This window comes from Excalfactoria chinensis, chromosome 5 (genome assembly GCF_039878825.1).
Source record: "Excalfactoria chinensis isolate bCotChi1 chromosome 5, bCotChi1.hap2, whole genome shotgun sequence".
Classification (NCBI taxonomy): Eukaryota; Metazoa; Chordata; class Aves; order Galliformes; family Phasianidae; genus Excalfactoria; species Excalfactoria chinensis.
Window position 1 is genome coordinate 20099408 of NC_092829.1, and position 22574 is coordinate 20121981.

Sequence of the window (22574 nt, forward strand, 5' to 3'; positions counted from 1 at the left end):
TGCTGCTCTCCTTCCAGTGGGGCAGGCACACTCCAGCCAGCTTGGTTTGCAGCCTCTAAACAGAGCACACTTCAGCTAAATGCTACCTGTTGAGTGATCATCATAAGGCAGCCACTGGATTTGGAAGTCCCCAGTTCTTCTCTCACCTGACCCCAACGTGGAGCAATGACTTTCCATGAGTTAACTTAGAAGAAAGCACAGTTACCGTGCAGATGGAGCTCCAGCAATACAACTTCTTTAAGATACTCAATCTCCCCTTCCCCAAAAAGATGTCTTTTGTACTTTTGCTGGCTCTTCCAAGAGATGATGGGTTAAGAATTTCTTGAGAAACTTTCTCCCATCCTTTAATGACTGAGCAATTTGCAATGGATAAACTTTTTACTTTTTAAAAACTTTTATCATGAAATAACAATCAGCTTTCCAAGAAGATGACTGATTGACTGACAGAAGTTTCATTTGGACTAATACAGAAGCAACCTACAAATCTTTTGCCAAACAAACCTGATTGCACTTGGTGATAAGGTTAGTTTTTTGTGAATAAGGAAAATACAGCAGAAGATAATATCTACTTGGGGGGGAGGGGTTTGTTTTTTTCCCTTTTATGAAAGCCCCATTATTGTATTCTCATAAGGAAGTTAATGAGGTGTTGCACAGGGCAAAAACCATACCTTCTTAGGAGAGTGAAGCTGAGCAAAATGCACTTGTGTATATGCGATCCTGCCCTGTCTGCTGGGTAAAGAGAAACCTCAACAACCAGTGGCTTTTCCCAGACCCCATCTCATTTAAAGGATCAACAGTTACAGCTAGGTTGAACAGTTACATTGGGATGAATTGAGAAGACAGCCCTTTCACACAACAGAGGCCAACAGCACAGCTTAAGTCACCATGTTGCATGCCCTCTACCCTCTACTTTGTAAAGCTTGTAACCATGAAGAGAAACCTGGGTTCTCTGAGCATAGATGCGTAATTACCAGTGGGCACTCACTACTCTCACATATATCCCCTTGCTTCCCCATTCCAGATCAGGACTCTTTCCCTGAGGACAAGACAGACTTCTTAATCTGAGAGCTCTATTCAACCTTCCCTTACTACACTGTAACAAAACAGTTCACTGTCTCCACCAAAGGCAATTTGTCATTCTCTACTGAACTCCGTATTGATTTTTGTTTTCCCCAAAACATTCCTTATGGCTTTATGAACGATATGCTCAATCTAAAAGACATCACCACCATCACTGCTAGAGCTCAACATCTATTTAAACAGGAAATAGATTTCATTTAAATAACTGCTCATCTGAACATCCTTAAACATGCTTCAAGCATTACCCAGTCTCTGAAACATTTGTTGTAATTCTCAACCTATAGAATGTCAAATTATATCATAGAGGCTGACTTGCCTAAGATCAACCTGAGCAGCTCAGAGTAAGTCTGCATATGTATGACATAACTTAACCCTTACTGTTCTGCTTTGCCAGGGCAAAGCTGCATTAAATTTTACAGAATTTAAAACAGGGCATCAAAATGTACAGCATGTAACTCTTATTCTATCAAATAGGAAAGAATAAAGACAACAGGAAAAAAATATACAGTTTTCTAGATTTAAGAGCATGTAGTAAGAAATTTACTTAAGAAATCTTTTTACTGGGTTTATGCTTTCTTGCATCATTAGTTGGCATATGTATGTGATATGGACTTCTAACCTCCCTTCTTAGAAATAATGCAACTTATCTAATTACATGTTTTGTCAACCTACTCCTTTGGCCAGAGTTCAGCTAGCTCTTGTTTAACTAAGCAGCCAGCAACCTTCCTCAAAAGAGACAAGTAATTACAGAGGCAGGTTGATCTTGCAGACTTGGATGACCTGCATCCAAGCTACAAATTTTGACCTGTTGCTGATCTGTATCCTGTGATGTGTATTACAGTAACCCTCAGCTGGACTACCTTGGCCAAGCAGAATATAACCAAGACATTGACAGGAAAGTGGTTTTATTCATATTGACAGCTACACATCATCTACTAGCTGTTTCCGGGACTCCGTCCAAATTGCAGCAAAGCAAAAATGAACCCTTCTTCATCCATAATTCCAGGTGCCCATAGGACAGCAGCTGGGCTATTTGCTTGCATAATACCAGGAGCAGGGAAGGAACACATGGCTTCCAAAATTTTTGAACTCACCTCTGCTTAGCTATTACTGACATGACAAGAGTGGCTTTTCCAGTGTGGTAGTTCATCCTGGAAGATGGGACAAAACCAAATGGCTTTAATCAATCTGAATGCACTACCTTAAAGTCTTCTGTAATAAAAGGCCAAGGTGGGAGGTCAGGAGGTGCCTGAGAATGCTTTTTCAGTCTTCCCACATTAGAGGAATATTTGCTGCTTCTCTCTGCAGTTTTGGGCAACCTAACCCACTTCAGGACCCCAGCATTCACTGTACCAGCTTACTTGCTGGACTACTCACAAGAAATAGCTGTCTCATCAAGAGGAAGAGCAGTTACTTACTGGCACACAGCAAGGAAAGAATTCAAACATGTTCACCTATGCAGTGATACTGCTGAATGTCTCAGCCCAGAAGGAGAGGGGCTTAAAAAGAATGCACACGTTTCCAAGTTACAGCTGCTAGAAAGATAATTTTTCCAAATCTGTGATGGAAACGGGAACCTCAGCACACACAAGATAACTTTTCTCAGCAACAAAAATGGAGCAGCTGCAATGGCCCAGGCTTTCCAGTTTGAATGTGACAAAAAACAGTGGGTATGTGTGCCATTTCTTCTTAGCTGGGTTATCTGTGAAAGTAACACAGTCCTTTTGGGGAGTGATGTAGGCAGTTATAAAGCAAACCAGTGAATAGTTTCCACCCTGAGTATGTGGGATGAAGAGAACAAGGATTAAAGGCTTTCTTTTCCCAGCCAGAACTTCCACCTAGCCTTGGTCATCAGAAGACGTTAACTTCACATGATCAGCCAGGCCAAATACAGAAGGGCTCAGTGACAAGGGATCTGTGTAGAAATATTTAACAGCAAGACAAACCAGCAAGTCTCAAGTGACCCTAGGAAATCTGATGGAAAACAATCTGGAAATAAAGCAGAGATTATCATATGATCAACTGTCTTACCGGTCCTCCAGTCCCAGAATACTCCAGTTTCTAACAGTAAGGAGATGCAGGTTTTGCCTAAAGCCAGGCATGCCAAAGGCCAGTTTCCTTTGACAGCTATATGAGAAGTGCAATAACTACAAGACCCCTCTGCTTTGGATAAGTTAAGTACACCTCCACTCCAAAGATCTGTTCTGTACAACTTTTGTGTTTGAACAATATAGATTTTTTTCACAACTCCCTCTTGTGTATTTATTACTTGTACAACAAGTATTTCACTTTCTCAGCAAAAGCAAATTGGTAATGATGCATCACACCCTCAGCTCTTATTTCATCAGACTGCTTTGCCAACAGACGGTATCCCAAGCTTAACATACTTTTAACTTTGGAGTACCTCATTCAGGTACTTGCAGAGAAGTGCATGCTAGGAAATCACTGCTTTTGTCAACAAGCTATTAATATTCATCAACTATGCCTTCAGACCAGGAATGATCACAGTTACACACACTTTTTCAAACAAGAAATTGAAAAAGAAACAGAAAACCAATTCTTACCTATACCACACATACCTAAACGTCATTTAAGAGTGACAAGGCTACTCAGGACCATGTGAACTCATCTTCTTTAGCTCTGTGATGTACGCACATATAAGATCAAGAGGGTAGCAGTCAAAAAGAGATGCATGCTGATTACCAGAAAGAAAGGTTCTCTATGCAAAGGTAAGGAGAAGCCCTGCTTTGCTAAGCAGCCCTGTGCACTTCAAAAGATAGCACTTGCTCTTGTGTGTGGAAATACAAGTCCCTAGATGTCTTTGCAAAGGTCCTATTGAGGTGACTTCCAAGTTTCTCAGAGATCCAGTCACAGAAGAAGTTGTGGACTGCAATAAAGCCATCTCCTGATGGACTTGAGCATGAATCAGTGTATTTCAGCAAATATGCCTTCATCCTTTCTCCATTGCCAGCTTTGCCATTCTTGTGGCAGCATTATAGAAAATTACTTTTCAGAATCATTGTTAAGGCAAACTCAAATCTCAGTCCCATGTGGTCTGAGGGTGACTTTGGTGCTACAGCTTCCTAGCAACAGATCCCCTTGGTCTCCAATGTGCTTACAAAGAAAAATTCAGTTTTGGTCTTTCACTCATCTCTTGAGCACTTTTATTGTAGTGATCAGGGACTACCAGTGCCCACCTCTTTGCTCCTCTCTTGAACATACTGAGCTTCCATTAAATATTTACAGCCAGCTGAAATCAGTAGAACTTAATTCATCTTTTAGACCTTGCTTATCAACATGTAGCAATATTTCATAACTTGTGTGGTTAGCAACTCAGCAAAGGATAGGCTTTATGCCAAGACATAAGTTCCAGAGTTGTTACCAGGTTCCTTCTGGAAACCATACAGACTGGGGCCAGCACTCCCCTTTCTTAAACCTAGAGGTTTCTAGGGGCTCATTCATTTCACGAGGACAAACAAACTGGTTAATCAAGCACCATGGGAAAGCATCAGTGACTTGCAACACTGCACAAGGCCTTGCTAGTATATACCACAGACACCTGGCCACCAGCATAAGACTGTATAGAACAGGCCTCACACATCCTACTGCCTAGCATGTGTTCTGCTTGCAGAGGCAGTACTAATACTTCCGGAAATATAAAATGCTTCTACATAGACATACCTAGGTGACACCCATCAGAGGAGCAACAAATATCTTCAGGTTTGTACAGGGCTATATTCCAAGCACCTTTAGGTTTGATTACATACTTGGTACACAGCGATAACTTTTTTTTTTTTAAGAGCTACTACAGCCCATATACACAAAGTACAAGAACACCAGTGTAAGCCCCACTTATTTGACCAGCTGTCAAATGCTCATTACTGATATTCTGTAGATCAGGTGAACAGGTAACCGAGAGACTGCATTCTAAATTTTTGCTCCCAAGCTTTTTCCCCACTCTCTGGGGAGAAATGGACACATGTTCAGTAGAAAAGAACAGGAAAGTTCACTAGGAAGGGACACACAAAGATCATCAAGTGCAACTGCTCTAGTACTTCAGGGATGACCAAAAGCTAAAGCAGATTATTAAGGGCATTATCTACATTTCTCTTGAACACAGACAGGCACAGGGCATTAACCACCTCTTTAGAAAAGCCTGTTCTAATGTTTGACCACCTGAACATTTCTTCTCATGTCTAGTCTGAACCTCTTCTGGAGCACCTTCATGCTATTCTGCATGTCTTGCCATCAGTGATGGCCCAGCACCTCCCTCTCCACTTCCTGTCCTCCAAAAGTTGCTGCGAGCAATGAGGTCACCTGTTGGTCTTTTTCTTCAGACTCAACAAGCCAAGTGATAGGGCATGCCTTCCAGCCCTTTTACCAGCTTTATTGCTGTCCTCCAGACACTTTAAGCATCTCAACATCATTTTTATATCATGGAGCCCAGAAGCACATCCAGTACTTGCTGCATAAGGACAACTATTTCTTTCTTGCACAGTACTTGTGCAAACTTACTTTCAACAGTAAAGCACATCCAAAATTACAGTATACTTAGAGTGCTGCTGGGTTATTATACTCCTATTTATTTGTGAGGCATCCATGAGTATGACACATGCCCAGTGATCTCAAACAAGAGTTGATGCCAGCTGCAATACTTGAGGAGATGCCCTGTAGAGGTTTGTCAAAATAAGCCGTGGGGCAGCACGCTGGAGACAATATACTGCAGCTTTATATGCAGTGCTACCATATCACCTCACCCACAACTCTTGGCACAGCCTAAACACCCCCCAAAACCTGCTCCCTAAAAGAAGAAAGTGTTCTTTCAAAAATCAGAGGAGAAGCTGGGTCATCAGATGAGGGTGAAATTGGTTTAAAAGCCATTAAGAAGAAAGCAACCCAGGCATTCAGGAGCAATCACAGCTGCTTGGGCTGATCAGGAGAGACAGAGGGGATTATTTATTTATGGAGTTCCTGTTCTCCCTGGGCAGGTGTATCCGCTGGGGAAGCGTTAAGAGAAGTAGGGAGCAGGATGCTGCTTGGAATCCTACTGAGGTTCTCCCGGCCTGGGTCTCAGGAGGGCTAAACACAATTCATGTCCGGAGCATGTAGGAGACATCAACCATCTCCCAGAGCAGAAAAAGCCAGAAAGAGCACCATCACACAGGTCTCTGCTGACACACAGAGAGCCCCTGGCACCCCATGCCATACAAGCTCTGCAGAGCTTTCAGTAAGATCCCTTCAGAGCAACAGTGCTTGAGTATATAGGCACTTCTGTTTCTCTTTCCTTGTGGTTCAGCTGCTTCCCTTTAAACACAGATCAAGTGTCTCAAGGGACTCAGCAAGTGCTTAACAGACATGTCTGAGGGAAGGACCTCCAATGAGAAAACCAAGACCTGAAAATCCCAATAGACACCCTCAATTTAATCCACAGCTGATAGACTAACCCTGAAGTTACAAGCAACCAGATCCCTACTGCACAAAAAGCACATCAGCCTAGGCTGTATCTGCAGCTCAAAGAAAGATCCTAAACACAAACCAGCATATTAAAGAGGAGGAAATAACTGAATTGAGAGAGTCAGCATGGAAAACTAAATAGAGAATTCTTTTTCAAGGTACTGTACAGTGTTTCCTGACATAGTTCCTTATTGTTTCCCTAAACTGGAGGAAAAAGAGGTCTTACTCTCTAAAGCAATAAAATTCCCTTCATTATTCAGAACCAATATTCCAGTACTAACTGAAAAAGAGCTGCAGAAACAGACACATCTGGCAACTATCTTCTTCTGATCTTGGTCAGAGAGCCACAAAGGGAAATCAGGGCTTGAAACTATCAAACACCACCTGAATTTCCTGCTGAAAAGTGCTGCAGAAATGTTTCAGAAAGCATCACTGATGGCAGCTGAACTTGTATGAGTGGCACAGCCTAACGTTATGTCAATTCACGTCTTCCTGCTATTCATTACTGATGAGATGCCAGAGATTAAGATGAAAAGGAGCTAACAGTGAACTACTGCTTTAGACATTTTTTCAGCATTCCCAGTTTTTTCCCCACTACTTCTCTCCAGGTATATCTTGCATTACTCCCTAGCACTGATTTTCTCTCTCACTTCCTGTCTCAAACCAGTACTTTGTATTGTGCTGCTGAAGCTACTACAAAGCCAGCTGTGGCAGTCAAGTACCTCCAGAATGCTTGGACTGGTTTGGAAAGCCTTTGAAAAGGTAAGATCAGTGATCCAAGGAGTCTTAACATCACTTACGCACAAAGCGAGAGAGTTTTGAGCAAGTTCCTCACTCTAAGACTTCTCCTCAGTCTTCCTCTCATCACATAAAACAACATGATTTCTGATAAATACACGTAAAATAGAAGAGGTTTGTTGTCCCAGCCTGCGTCCCTCCAGAGGGCAATATTAAAATGATCCTATTTCAGCAAAATGGGTACTATTTGGCCTTTCAAAGAGAACTTCCTTTGCAGCGCATTCAGAGACAGGTTACATTTTCAGGGTTTATGCAGTTTTCTTCACTTTGGGAAGAACATCTAACAGTGTTTCGATAGCTACTTAATCCTAACGGGAAACTGCTCTAGAGAAGCTTGCATCCCCAAGGGAGATGGAACACAGTAGACCCAGAGTGCTCGCACCAAATTCCCCAGCTGCAAGTGTCAGGTTATAAACACATAAGGAGAACATTTCCTTCCCATTGAGATCTTTCTGTCACAATAATTTCTGTAGGATGCTCTGTGCCTTCGCAGTCTCAATTTTGCAGAAGTACAAGGCTTAATCTCCACCCATTGAGATGCATTTGACAGCAAGGAGGCCTCTCCTCCCCACTGAAGGGCACACCCAGACTTCTTTCCATACAGGTGGCTTCACCTCTTACTACCAAGCACAGAATTCCCCCAGTGGCACTAATGTTTGTTCACCTCCCCTCCTGGCAGGCTTTCTTTGCATGAGGATGCTTCTGCAGTATAACTCAAGGTATAATTTTAAATAGGTTAACCCAGTGCAGAAGACTCTCGTTACTATTGAAATTAAACCCATTTAGGTACCTAATAAGGTAGAGAGTGCTAGTAAGAGAGCACACATAGTTTGGATGTTCAGTAGTTTAAATGGTTTTAAAATTGATACGACCTAAGAGTACACTGTTTCCTCCCTTAGAAAAGATCCCTGAACAGTGGAAACAGTAGCACTTCTAAAATGACTACCACAAAGCAGCACAGAAGGGGCAGAGATGTGGTCACTTTCTGGCACACAGCTTGTTAGCTTGTTACCCAAGAAGGGGTATCCAGAAGTGATAGCCAGCTAAAAAAAGTTTCAAGGACAATCAAGTATACTCAAGATCCTGTTAGTAGGAAAATACAGGGGAAAAAAAAAATGTGTTGGTGCATCTCCAGAATGTTTTCAGACATTTGTACAGCACCTTTGTTACACAGGGGCTCAGAACTCTCTGTCAGCAGAGAATGCAAATTAGTTACTGTAAAACAAGCACTGCATACAGCAAGGATGCATACCTTGCAGCACTCCTGCCCCATGTTCCTACTTCCCAGGGTAGCTCACAGAGACACGCTGTCAAGAAAACCCTCTCGGAAGACACAGCAGCACTTACACAATGCTGGGGCCAGAACCCACTCCTGTCAAACAGCTCTCCAACCCAGAATGTGACTGCGGCTGGTGAAACATGTTAGATAATGAAGATTGAGTCAGGCAGGCTGAGACGATCCCTTCAGCCTGTTAATCCACTTAGAGAAGGAGAAGGGAAGTCTGAGCTGAATTGCTATGCTCCTTGCAATGAACTGTACTGTGCTGGCTTTAGAATTTAGAGCAAAAACAGCCAAGTTAGACCGAGGAGAGCTTTGGATGTAAGATCTGGACTTTTTGGGATGCAGCTCAAGAGGAGAGACTGAGGGAACAGCATGCCCAGGGCTGGCTTTTGGACTGCTTTGCCTGCCTAGGAATAAGCAGGATGAGGCTGGACCAGAACTTCTGCCTGACAGTGGGGGAGAGACAGCGCACACACCTTGCACCGTTTGCATAGAGCAAAAAGGCTTTCCGAGGGCTCAGCTTGGATTTCTGGGTCGAAAGGTCAGAGGAAGCATTCATACCATAAACACCCATCCCAGCAATGACAGAAAGCCAGTCCCTGCCACTTACTGAATTTAACGGCAGGAGCTTGCTGGGCTGATGGGTGTCAATCCCAGGAAATGTCAGATTATCCTCAACCGCCAGAGGGTGCTCCCCATCTCGAAGACAGAGTTAATGTCAGATTCACCCAGACAGCTAGAGGAGCATTTTCTTCTAACAGTCTTGGAATCCGAGCAAGGGAAGAATTAGAAGATTAATAATAAATAATAATTAATGAATCTGATCCTATACCTCTCCTCTCTTTCTCCATCCATCCTGTCCAGGCAAGGTCACATCTTTGTCACATCTGTCCTCTGTGTTCTGCTCAGCCATGTGATTTTTTCACACTGGAGGTTAAGTCACTTTTAGTCTTTTCTCCAAGATCCCAGATCCAGAGCCACAAATAAACATTTTCTGCCTGAGAAGTCTGTAAAGAACAAGAATGCTGCTTGCCTGCCCCTGCACACAGTCAGGATCGCACTATCTGGGCACATGCAGTTCTTTTGCAGATCCCAAGCCTGACCTTACATCTGCACAGCCACAGTGGGGTAAGGAACATCAGCTTTGGTTGTTTTTTTTCGTTGTTTTTTTTCCAGGCTCATTTCCCCTGCTCTGTCCTAAGCTGTTTCCAGAAGGCAGCATACTTGGTGCGCAAAGATGCCTTAAGATTGTTTACAAAACAGTTATGCCCAAGTTTTTAGGCACTAGCGTTGCCTGGTTTTGTCAATGAGACAACTGTTTTGGAACACAGGGCCCCCACAGCACCTCTTCCTCCACTCACTGGCATGCAGAAGAACCTTATGACTCACATGACACACTCAGAAGCAACACTCCTGGAACACACTGCCTTAATGCTTCAGTTTCTCTTCTGCATAGAACACCAGAGCTGCATCACACACGGCAGTTAGGATTAAATTATAATGATCATGTTGCACTCTGATATTCAGAAAAAACGGTTTAAATCATGACAAGTAAAACCAGGTGCCTATGCAAAACAGAATAGCTTTGCTAACATGCCTGGAGTAACTTCCATTAGTCCCAGCTCCAACTTTTTTTGATAGTTCAGGTCTGTATAACCCATGGAGAAAACAGCTCTCATTGATGGCTCCCACCCAGAACACATGCTGCATTTTGCAGTCTGGACACCACCAGAATGGACTGTTTTGGTTTTTTTTTTCTTGTTTTCCTTAACTTGTCTTTCTCTCCCTACCAGTAGTTCCAGGTCCTGTCTGCAGGGATTTCTAAGAGGTCCTGCTCTCAGGTATCCTGGTATTACTTTTTGTTCTGTTCTCTTTAAACTATACATCAGTCTGATGAAACAGTTAAACCACTGTGCAAGGGACTTTCATTCAGTCTCTCACACATATTAAGATGCATCTGTTAGTTTGGCTTACTTCACTTCCAGAATGAATCACTACCTGCTGTACACATGGGAACAAGCGCTTTTCAAGTCATCGACTGGTCAACTGACACTGGCCATCCTTGAGAGAGGCATCAAAGTGCAGACAAAAATCAGCCAAAGAATCCTCCTCTAGTTTGAAATTCTGAGAAGTGGGGAAGAGAAGATGGAAATATAGGAAATAAAGAGTTTATGGTTGGGTTCTTAGGCATTTGCGGTGAACAATTCTTGCCACAAACAAAATGCCAGTGGTACTTGTCACAGCTCCATTTCTTGTCCTACTCATGCCGCTTCCTCTAGGAAATATCACAAATATCAGACATGCCATGGAAACGTTAACTAGTGTTAGGTTTGGACACTGCTCATTCTAACACTATTCACATTCAGCTTCTCAATTTAGTAGCTTTTAACACCACTCCATCACCGTTACAGTCATTATAAACTTGTTCTGAAATGTACAAAATCAGCCATAAAGAAAATGTAGTTAATTAAAACATTTTAAGCTTTACATACCTACGTACTTTCATTAGGAGCTCAGGTTTTGTCACTCTTCCTCCTCCCATTACAGCAAAGACCTTTAAGGTCATTTCATAGCCCTAGTGATGCTGTCCTCTCTTGTATATTGCTACATAAGAAGTTTATGTGGGTTTGTGTTTTTTGTTTTTCTTTAAATTACTTCTAGTGGGTTTTATGATCTCAAATATCCCTGGATCCTTCAATATTCAGAACAGTAGTATCTGGGTGCCATTTTTGCTCACAAAGTAAAATTACAGGGTCAGATCTGACTTTCTCACTCATGCAACGTTACACCTTAGTGGATATTACAACTTGTGGATTACATACTATTTAAGATCAGCAGGTTTTGTTGGCTTTTGTTTAGGTGATCTGCAACTACACAAAACAGCAACTCTTCCTCCAAACAGTGAGGATATTACATATTACAATACATAATTCTTCAAAGCATGAAAGGACCCGTGAAACAAAGAAACAAAAAAAACCCCTATTTTTAAAAAGGCAGACTACGAACAGGGAAGGTTCAGAAAATAACAAAACTGTGTTTACTTGTGAGAAACACTTTTAACTTTCTGATACACACACACACACAATTTCACAAACGTTAATTACATTATATCTGTTTCACAAGATTCAGACTGCATTCTGAAAGCATTGCACCAATGCCAGAAGTAGCTACCTGAAATGCTTGTTTTCCACTCAGAATGGCCACTATGGCCACAGGCCTTATTTACTGCACATTCTTCAAACATATCTCTGGAGATTCATTCATTTTCCTATGTATTTAGGAAAATACATAAATATACATAAAATGCATAAGTGGGCTTATCATTACACTGACCAAGAACTTTGCCATCCAAGATAATTTATTTTCATACACTCTTACAAAGATTACAGAGATTTTTACTCCTATTTTATGGGTGAATAACTGAGAACAACAGTGAAAGATATTTGCTAATTCTGGGTGCCCATTCTGAGACTCACAGGCTGACTGTGTTTGCGGATTCCCATTTACTTCATTTGTGGCTATAAGCACTCAGTGCTTCTGTAGAATGGGTCCTTTAGGATCAAAAAGGTCTGCTATAAAATAAGGAGTGCACAATTAAACACCCACTGACACAACAGTTGCTTCAAAAGCTTGAAAACTATCATACAGAAATGGTGAGAGAAAAAGTAAATTGTCAGATCAGAATTTAACTGCCTCACCAATAAAAGCTTCCCTTTCCCTCCCATCATCCCTTGTCTCACTCACTACACAGCTGACAAATGAGATGAAGTCCTACAGACAGTCTCTCTCTCTGCAATTCTGATTTATCTCAGAGCTGGTGGTCTGTCACATGCAGTGAATGAGGCAGGGGTCCAGAGGAAGAAATAGCAGGGTTACACAGCTAGCACCTAAGTTGCTTAGGATGCACCATCAGGTTGACAGAAGTGCACACAGATTATAACTAGCCTTTCTCCAGCATCCAGTTCCTGTGTTAGTATCCTTTATGCTGCCCTTTTCATGGTTTGCTGTTTCTTCTGCTGCAAACAAATTGCCTCATGAAGTGTCACAGTGACATCTTTATGGGTTATCCAAAAAGACTGGCCCATCATGTAGACCACTATAACCAAAGTAATGAAGTAAATGGGCTACAAGAGTAGATCACCCCCCTCTGTTAATACCAACGCAAGCAACGCTAAATACTGAGTGAATTTCAGACACTGACCACCTCTGAGGAATAACAAGTCAGAGGCTCTTCTGTCTATTTAATCTGTGTTACTTCTCTTGTCTTCTACACCACAGCCCACTCCCATCTCTGTCTTTGCCTCCTCACCCCATCCCTTTCCTTTACTCTCATCTCAACTCTCCAAACATCATTCCCCCTCAGTCTGATATCTCCTCACCCTCAGTATAGCCCTGCCTGTCCCCACAGGTTGGCTCTGGAACACAAGCAGTTTTAGAGCTTAACAGGGAGAAATAATCTTGATTTGTCTTAAAACAGAAAGAAAGCATTAGCCGAAGTCACACAGTTATCCCTACCTAAGATTTGCTGTTTATGACAAGAAGTTCTCCATAACCAACCTATCACAGATACAGAAAAGTGTGAAACAACAGCTGAAGTTAAGTAGCGGTATGAACAACTGAAACTAAATTTTACAGGAAGCATTAGTAGAAAAAAAGACTGCGCTAGTAGTCTTCAATGTACATAGCAATGCATCTGAAGATAAAATTTAAGGAAGTTGCTTAAGCAGAGTGCTTGCACTTCTAAGTACACTATTCCTGGTAGCTTACAGGTGTTAAAAGCTTATTTAATGATATATGCACCTTGTAGCAATTGGATAGATCAATACAGTGGGAAAGGCATTACAACAAAAGCATGATAACTGAAGGACCAGCACAATAGAAAGGTGCTATGAAGGAAGAGAAGAAGATTGCTCACCCATATCAGAAGATTCCAGGTTCACAGGAGAAAGCTTCACTAAAGAGAAATCTCCAGAAAAAGATCCTTCTCCAGGGGTGATCAGCCCTGAAATGAGGTCTAAGAGAGGTGCAGCCAGGCTCCACCCCTTCCAGTCACACAGCTAAATTGCCTTCACCTGTGCTCCAAGGGCTGACCAGGTCCTTTTCCCAGGTGCTCAATTAGTGGTTCAGGCTATGACTCAGCAGTCCCCATACACACCTGCACACATTTCAGGCCAACATCAGCTGGTCACAGGATCATGCACAATTTAAAGTCACAGAAGATAAGGCAAGAACCACATCAGCTGGTTGCAGCATCTTTCTGTCCCTATAGAGGATCAGATGTAGCAACATTATGTTGACAGATGCTTTTCCAGCCTGCTCTGAAAAACTCAGCCCTTCTCAGCCAGTCTGTTCTACTGCTTCTGTATTGTTGCTAATGTGATGTTTCTAAGATAGAATTGAAAGCTCCTGCATTGTATCCAAAGCCCATTTACTTCCAGCTCTATCAACAACGCACACTGCAAACAGTTTAATTGCTTCCTCTTAGATAAAGCCGCTTAGAATTTGAAGACACATTCCCCAGACCTTGTCTAATAGCTAGATTTCCACAATAGAAATATTAACCTGCCTAACAGAAACAAAATAGCACCACAGTTCCTCTGACTTCATTTCTCCAGGTCTCCAACCTTATCACTTGGAAGGCCAAGCATTTTGCAAACACCTACAGCCAGAAACAGTTAGCAGGCTGGCAACCTTACTTTCACTTCCAGGGGACCCAAGCTATCTCAGTAGTCACATCTCACTGTAGTTACAAAAGTTAGTCCTTCACTGAGGCAAATTCCCAAACTGGATTCAACTTCTCACACACTCAAAATCTTATACTGAAATCTGGGGAAACTTGAGAAAATACCTTCTGATAAATTGAAGCTATCACCTGTTATAATCACTACACTACTAGATAGAGAAACAAAATTTCTGAGCAGACCTCTTCGATGTGGCTGATGGCTGAGCTCCTGGTCCTGCCTTTCTGTGCTGCGCCCAGGACACAAACCAAGCCTACTATACTGGCAAGCCATGCAGAGCTGCCAGATTTCACATCAACCAGCTCCCCAGAAACTGGAATTCCACATCCTTAGTACATGCAGGAGTGCAAGCATATGGGATGTCTAGAATCATAAGGAGCGATATCATCAAGTTAGACATTTTCAAACTTTACATTATTGAGATTACTAAAGTTTGCCTTCAGTGTTACTGACTGTGAGCTCCCAGGGAGACCAGGAGCCATACTGCATGGAGAGGAAGGCCCTTCCTACCACACAGCCTTGCTAAGAGGTTGTATTGAGGGAGGCGAACTGACAGCTCAAAGGCACATGCAACTGCTTTGTACTGTGTTTGCACAACGGCGTGAGAGTGTATCCCTTGGTGATGTTATTCACAGGCTTTGGCCGACAGTAAATAAGACAGCGGAGCTTGATTCATGAGGGATGACAGGAAATCTATAACATGTGGGCTCTATAATCTGCTCGCTACTGCGTAGCAAAATGAAAGAACAACAGTCCAATTACAGAGTCCTTGCTGATCCCAAGCACATCCTCCAGATCTTGTTCTGCTCAGAGCACTGGAAGTCTGCGGGTGCCAAGAGAAAGCCAGCTGTGCTCCTATGCCACCAGTGCTGAGGACACACAGAAAGATAGAAGGAGACGAGTTCTGCACAAAACAGCAATGGCAGAGGGGCTGCTAATTCCAAATAGAAAAAAGGAAATGATTTTGCTGCCTACTGTGCAGTGTCAGAAAACCCACAGGGCTGCCAATGCCTGGGAAGGCATGGGACAGCTCAGCTGAGGATCCTGGCAGCTCAGAGGAGACAGTTACCTCATTCTTCCCTAACCAAATGTCTGCTTCCTATTCCTTCCATCTCTGACCCTTACCACTTCACACCTTTTAGATCTACCACCTGCCTCCTAGGAAAGGTACAAGGGGAACCTCTCTCACAGTGGCAGGTTGGGGAAGGAGAACACTTTTCACTCAATCCCTAGTAAAGGCCTTCTTTGCAGAAGTCTCTGGGGACTGCTGTCCTTCCCTGCTTCCCCCGACAACCATCTCTGCTGCCACCTCCACCTCCACCCCCCCCTCCCCCCCCCCCCCTTGTTATCTGTCAGTAAACAGTAATTAAAGATGTGGCCTGTTTGATAAAGCTCCCACCCGCCCTCACACAGTGCTGCCCTCTCGGACGTGTCTAATTAAAATCCTGATGAGAAGATGAAGAAATCCCAGCAGCTGGGAATCTGCTGACTCTCCCCGTGCTTGGCCTCTTCATTACTGACGACGAGGCAGAGAGATATAAAGGACCCCAGGAAACGCTCCGACAGACCAATCGATACAGCCTTTTGTGGGACGTGAAGGATCACTCAGGACTGCCTTTTGAACTGTGTGGATAATGAGGATGCTGGATTGTGGCTCACTGCACAGGGCAGCAATGCCCCAAATGTCCTGCCATGCTGCTGCTCCCAGAACCAGATCCCAGGACCCCAGCAGCTTAGCAGCCACTCACATCACGCAGCGAGTTCACAGAGTTGTGACAGCTGGAGCATCTGCATCTCTCCTACTGCCCAAGGTTCAGAAATCGTTAATTGTAGTACCAGAATACTGTGAAAGCTCTGTGTGCTCCATCATTTCCATGCAAAGAGAGAGTGCACGTGTGTACATACACTGCAAAGTGCTGAAAATCAGCACAGATCTGCCCCAAAAGAAGCCAAGACCATATGCACACTGCTGTGCTCACATACGCTTATCCATGAGAACAGTGCACTTCCTGAGCACTGCTTGCTCAGGATTTTGTGCTAAGGTGAAGATCTTGGCATGCACAAAACAAAAGAGCAAAGTTTTACATGAAGTGCTTGGCATCATCATCATCATGAGCCACCATAACTGTGTTTAGATGCACTTCATGCAAATACATCAGCTAAGTGGTTTTATTCTTCTTTTTTTTCCTAATAAGTCCAGCTTTACATGGAAACAGGCACATTTTCACTGGCAACCTCGCATTTACCTCAAACATGAACAATAAAATCACTCCCAGTTTCAAGATGAAAAAATAGTAAATGAACAGAAGTAGCTTTATATTTTCTGAAGTTTAAAAGTGAACTCAGGCACCTGCCCCCATATCCCATTTGAGCAAGCCCATGAGAGGTACGCTTATCCTGGGAATTAGGAACCCATGCAAAGAACGGTGGTGCATGTGGTTATCAGCACAAGTGCGCTTTGCCTGAGCAGAAAATGTGTTCCATGTGTGGAATCAATCAAAGTGTGAGCTTTTATTTGAGTTCACACTTCCACAAACCACTACTGCTCATGTGATCAGTGTCAATCCAGCAACAGCTGGTGCTCTTCTCAGAGTCCCAACTAGGTCCTTGCAACCTACTTCATTTTAAAAAATAATAATAATGATCACAACCCCACAACTGTTGTTCTTTTTGCCAATCTCCTAATTGTCATTACCTTTCCAGACTGCATGAAAAACTAGAAAAGAAACAACAACAACAACAAAACAACCCAAGAAGCCAACAGTAAGCAAAGCCTATATGATTTTCCAAATTGTTGCAATCCTCCCCTCCCCCCCCCCCAGTATTCCCTGTAAGTCCCCATATCCAAAGGGAAATCATGTAACAAATAATTCCCAGACTGGTTTAATACAGAGTTAAGCTTGGAGAAAAAAAAGCCCAAAGCAACTCAAAATAAATAGTCCATAGCAAAATATCATCAGTAATAGTAAGAAGAGGTCAAACAAATGCAGAAGCAATGGACTCAAAGGTAACCCTGGAAAGAATGAGTTAAGAAAGGGCAGGAGAAGGGAAATCCCAGTGGGAATGGTGGCGGAAGTACTGTTTCAGGGAGCACACAGCTTCTCTTGGCCCTGCACCCACCTTGGCAAGAGACAACGTTGTGCATAACAAGACAGCAGCACTGGATGCACAGAGCTCTCCATGCAATCCCTGTCTGTCCCAGTACCTGTACTTGATGGAATGACACATTGCTGCAGCAGCTAATAAATAGAAGTAATTTGATTAGCCTTCCCTAACTAGCGATAAGATCCTGACAAACCCTTTTTAATGCGTTTCTGGAGCAGGATGAAATTGTTTCATTTGGCGAGCAGGGCCCCACGGGAGTTGCCTCCAAGCTCCTTTAGTGAGAGGTAAAAATATGCCAATCATTAATGAGGGGAGAATTACGGAGACTTTAATGCAATCAGAAAAGAGGAGCCCTGAGGCAGCTAGGGAATAAAACCTGCCCTTAAATCAGAGGCAGGCAGCTGGAGCATGGAAATAAAGGCATACACAAGCATGTACACGCACACACACATACCTACCGCACACACAGAGGCTGCTGCTGTAAATACACTGGGAGTTTTGCCTGGGCAACAAACACTTGTCTCAGCAAATGGTAGCCATCTTCCCCAGAAAGCAATTATTAGAATTACAGCCAGCTATATGTCCACTTGTTATCCCCCTAATAGTAGGGGACCGCTGTCCATGCAATCCCCTTGTCCGCCTACACATGTACATACACAGAATTGAAGCTTTCAACATTCCAAACCAAAGCCTTTTGTGCAGGAGGTGTATTGGCTGGTTGGGCATCCAGCAACAGCAGTGAGGCAGCTTTGCCAAGTAGAAGATGCCTCTCTCAGGGCCAGACTTGTTGCATGAACACATGTCCAAACGCTTCGCTCTGTCCTCCAACTGGGGCACTTAGGCCAGAGGCTACATCTACTGTGGCTGCTGAAAGGCAACTCCTCCCATCCCTTCCCCACTCCCTCCTCAGCCACTTCAGTGAATTCCCTTCCTGAGGTGAAATAACTCTGATATTAATGCTATAACTCTGATTCTGAAGCAAAACAAATACCTGCAAGCTATCAGCCTTTCCCCTGGCACCACACAGACAGGAGCTGGGACAGACACAGGTGGCCTGACTGGCTCTGATTCTGCAGATGCCTACATTCTTCCAGAACCTCCTTTTCTGACAGAAAGCATCCCATCTTTCTGCAGCAATGCTCCAACCCCAACCAACAGGTTACTTATGGCTATGTCAGCACAGGTCATCCCAGAGAACAGTAGCTCCTACTTCAATAGGAGAAAAAGCCCATGCTGCTTTTACCCCATCTCTTCCAGATCCCCCACCCTAGCTACTTGAAAATAATGAATAAGAGCACTGGGATGTCAAAAACTAGCCACCTTTCATTTGCTAGCTACACAGAACATAATGCCACCAGAACCAGGCATGAAGTATTTCAGTCCTCTTCCCCACTTTGGGTTAACATTAACACAAAGGGGAGCAATTGAGGGTTGCTAAGATCAACAGGAAAGCAGGTATGTACTTCTAGCCTTAATACTCGTGAGGGGACTCTTATACCATGAGAGTACCTGTAGCACCCCTTGCCCTCTGCCAGATGGAACAACCGTCCTGCTCAGCATGAACTGTAGGTCTTGTATTGAGAAAGCCAATTCTTCTGCCACAAAGACATTACCAGACACCTTCGCCACAAAGAGCCTGTGCTATCACACCATATTCTCACACACACTTGACAACAGAGGGGCTAAAACACTGGTGTGACTATTAGCCATTCAAGACAACAGACAAAGGAATTACAGTCACCAGGAGAGAGCAGAAGATGGACGAGTAAGCAAGGGTGTGTCCTGAGACGCTGAGCTTGAAGCTCAGCAGTTAAGTTAGGGTAGGTGGCTGGCACATTCCCAAATGCATGTATCAAGGACAGAGCTGAGTGTCCCACAGCTAAACGAGCACAGAACACTCAGCCCTAAGTGAGTGGGGCTCTGTGTCACTCAGAAACAACTCCTGACTGTTTCAACTATTCAATGATGGGCTCCCAAAGCAGTACAGAACTCTCCTTGACTTAAAGCTCAATGAAAAACACCTCAGAGGTCAGGGAAATCTGAATGGTTCTCCAAAAGTCCCTCACACTCTTATGGAAGACTGAAAGGACAGAAGGGATTGTGCTGTTGGGCACGTCACTCAGCCAGACTGCATTCCCCTGAGAGTCAGAGAAATCACTTTCCAGAAACACAAACAAGTGAAGAGACCCCTGCACAGAAACAATCAAGACTGCAAAAACAGGTTAATGTAATTAACATTGTGTTAGCAAAAGGCTTTCTAACACTCAGAAATTGTACTGTTGCCCTTTTGGGGTCAGGGTCATTTTTTATTTGAAACTTCAATCAAATTCAATGATTTCTTTTGGTCAAGAGGTTTAGGCCATTCACGATAAACACCAGACTCCCCCCACAGGTGCATTCCTAGGTGACCCAGGTTTTACTGTGGTCATAATCCAGACAAGTTTGTTATGGCACTCAAGCACAGCAGCTGTATGTAACACCCTTCTTGGAGCAGCAGGCAGAGGTCTAAAGTAGTGTCACACACCATGGTTCCATACGCAAACCTGCCTCTCTGCAAACAACTCCTTTTCCTTCTTGCTTGTTATGATTAAAAATGCACATCACCCAGAGATGCCTTGGAGTGGAACCCAGCTGGAAATTGGATCATTAATATTCCTTTTCATGCCCATTGCTACAATTTCTTACCCTCTCCAGAAGCAATTGCTAACAGAGCAACAATTTAGGGTCTCATACAAACAGTGAACTGAAGACTAAGCTGCCTGCTGTTGCTCCAGTTCGTTCACCTTTGCCCATATTCTAGCATTCCTCCAGTCTTATAGCCACTGTGCTATATATCAGATGCCCTTGGTCCTTTTTGCTGCCTGTTCCTAATTTTTTTACCAAAAGGTCTTTAGCCTCCTAAAGCATCAGGAAGAGAATTCAAGATTATCCTCATTTCTGAGCAGCTGGAAACACAAGGAAAGAAACCGATTTGCTCAGAATCTCTTTTACTGAGTGCTTGGCTCTAACTCTTGGTCACCATGCTTTGCACACCAACGTGCTCCCCAAGGGCTGAAGGAAAAAAAATGCAAAGCAAGTACAGCATGCACCACACAACTGACAACTAACTCAATAAATGCTGGAAAATATTCAATTTTTAGGATGCAGGGCTATGTATATGAGTTCGCCTCAACTCCTGTGCACTGTTACTGCTGTACCTCATTAACTGGGCAAGCTGTGAGAGATGTGCAATTTCCCCATCACTCCTACAATGATCCTTAGATAGAAAGGATGCTGTAGGAGGACACAGAACAAGTGACTGAAATAGCAATTGTGCTCACTCATGGACCCACTTCAACCCTTCTCCCTGTAAAGTGGTAACATTAGACAGTAAGATGCACGACACAACCAAGATTACAGTACCAAGTATAAGGGGAAAAAAAATCAAGACATATTCTCCTAGGACTCCAGCATCACTGCTGTGGATTGCTCACACACATTGGTACCGGGCAGAGGAAGTTTGTTCTTGCTTGTCAACTAAGCTGACATTCACTTGGCTGCAGGCAGAACAGCCTACACAAGGATGAATGTCTTGGTCAAGAGGTGGAGAAACCTGCCAGACAGCAACTAGCACATGGCAGCCAGGAAAACTGCACTGGTCACAAGAATCAGGATGTCACCTATAAACTCTGCTCCAAATGGCTATTAATCCCCTGGTGTCTCATCCAAATACCCAAGAAACACCTGTCTTCTTGTGTGCGTTTTACATCTTAGGTAGTTAAACTTGTCAGGAAATTACTGAAATGCACATCAGGCTGAAGACCACATGTCTCTCCATAACAACAACAACAAAAAAACACCCTGCAAACAGCTCCAGAATGGAGTGCTTAACAATACAGTGTAGTAGTTTAATATGAAAGTGCTTCTGTGCACATAAATTTGCATGTTTGATACTTTCACTTTAACATCACTGTTTCTTTTGTTTTAGTCCATGCCAAAAATAATAATTTTCAGAGAAAAAAAACAAACAAACATTGACAATAAAATGCACAGCTATATAACCAGCCATCTCTGCAAGAATGTGAATAGTGACAGGTTCAGAGTGATGGGTTCAGTGAAGGTACACAGCAGTAACAGCTCCAAGGAATCTGGAAAAGGAGCTCTAATATCAATCAATCAGAGTAGCCAAGACCCTGCCACACCAATTTGAGATAAGGACAAAGAAATAAAAAAGAAGAACCAGTGGGTCTGGAAATATACGATCGATCTTATCTACTTAAAATAAGTATACGCTCCAAAAACAAAAACCTAAACAATTTACCAGACCACACCACAGACATTTCCCTTCAAGGGAAAGTAACCATCAGCTCTGCCTATTCCCTTCAGCAGCTCCAGCAGCTGCTCGCAACAGCCTGACAGTCTGCTCACGAGGGCAGTGCCTTGTTTGCTGCTGGCAGCCAACAGAGCTCCAGCAAAGTCAAAGCTACAACCTACGCGCAGGTGTTCAAGTGTCTGAAGGTATTTTAAAGAGACAATAGGTAAGAACAAAGCTCTGCCACAGCTTTGCCAGCTCCTGGCTGGGTAGAATAAACACAAGATGCAGTCTTTACACAAGGGATGGTGACTGCTTCTGCATCACCGAATGCCAGACTGCTAGGTGTGGACAGCTGAGTCATTTAGCCTTAACTCAATGCTTCAGAAGCAACTTTTCCTACCCTGACTGAGAGGCAGCTCCAAGTCCTCCTCACCCACAGCCTCAGCCCCCAGAGCAGTCTTGGGACCGAGCAATGGGTCTTTCCAGGTTGCCCTCTCTGTGAGCACAAGGACATGCAAAGGGGTGCACTTAGCAATCTTGCTATGGAACACTGTCTACCAGGCCACAAATTAACATCCTCCTCAAATTATTTAGGGGGGACAGAGGGAAAAATCTCAAATAGTTTCTCGTTTCCTGCCAATTGTTCCTACCCCCTACCTCAGTTCTGGCTGGATTTCCCCTTCCCCCTGTCCTCAGCTAGCACCGCTAGGCTCAGTCCTCCTCATCCTAGCCCCCCCTCCCCAAGGACAAGCAAAGTTATTACAATAATGAATTAGCCAGGCTGCTTACTGCTGCCAGTGGCGAAGGCAATTATCCCACT

General features: G+C 43.5%; 1 protein-coding gene across 2 annotated transcripts in view; it reads right to left on the reverse strand.

The window, feature by feature from the left end:
• ESRRB (estrogen related receptor beta) overlaps window positions 1-22574 on the reverse strand; it is a 153737-nt gene that overhangs the window by 78655 nt on the left and 52508 nt on the right. Inside the window, exon 1 of one of the 2 annotated variants that reach the window (XM_072338271.1) lies at window positions 13530-13579. The exons of the other annotated variant lie outside the window; for it this stretch is intronic. The gene's annotated coding sequence lies outside the window, so the exon portion shown is untranslated. Of the gene's footprint in view, window positions 1-13529; window positions 13580-22574 lie in introns of those variants that run through there. 2 annotated transcript variants of the gene reach the window in all.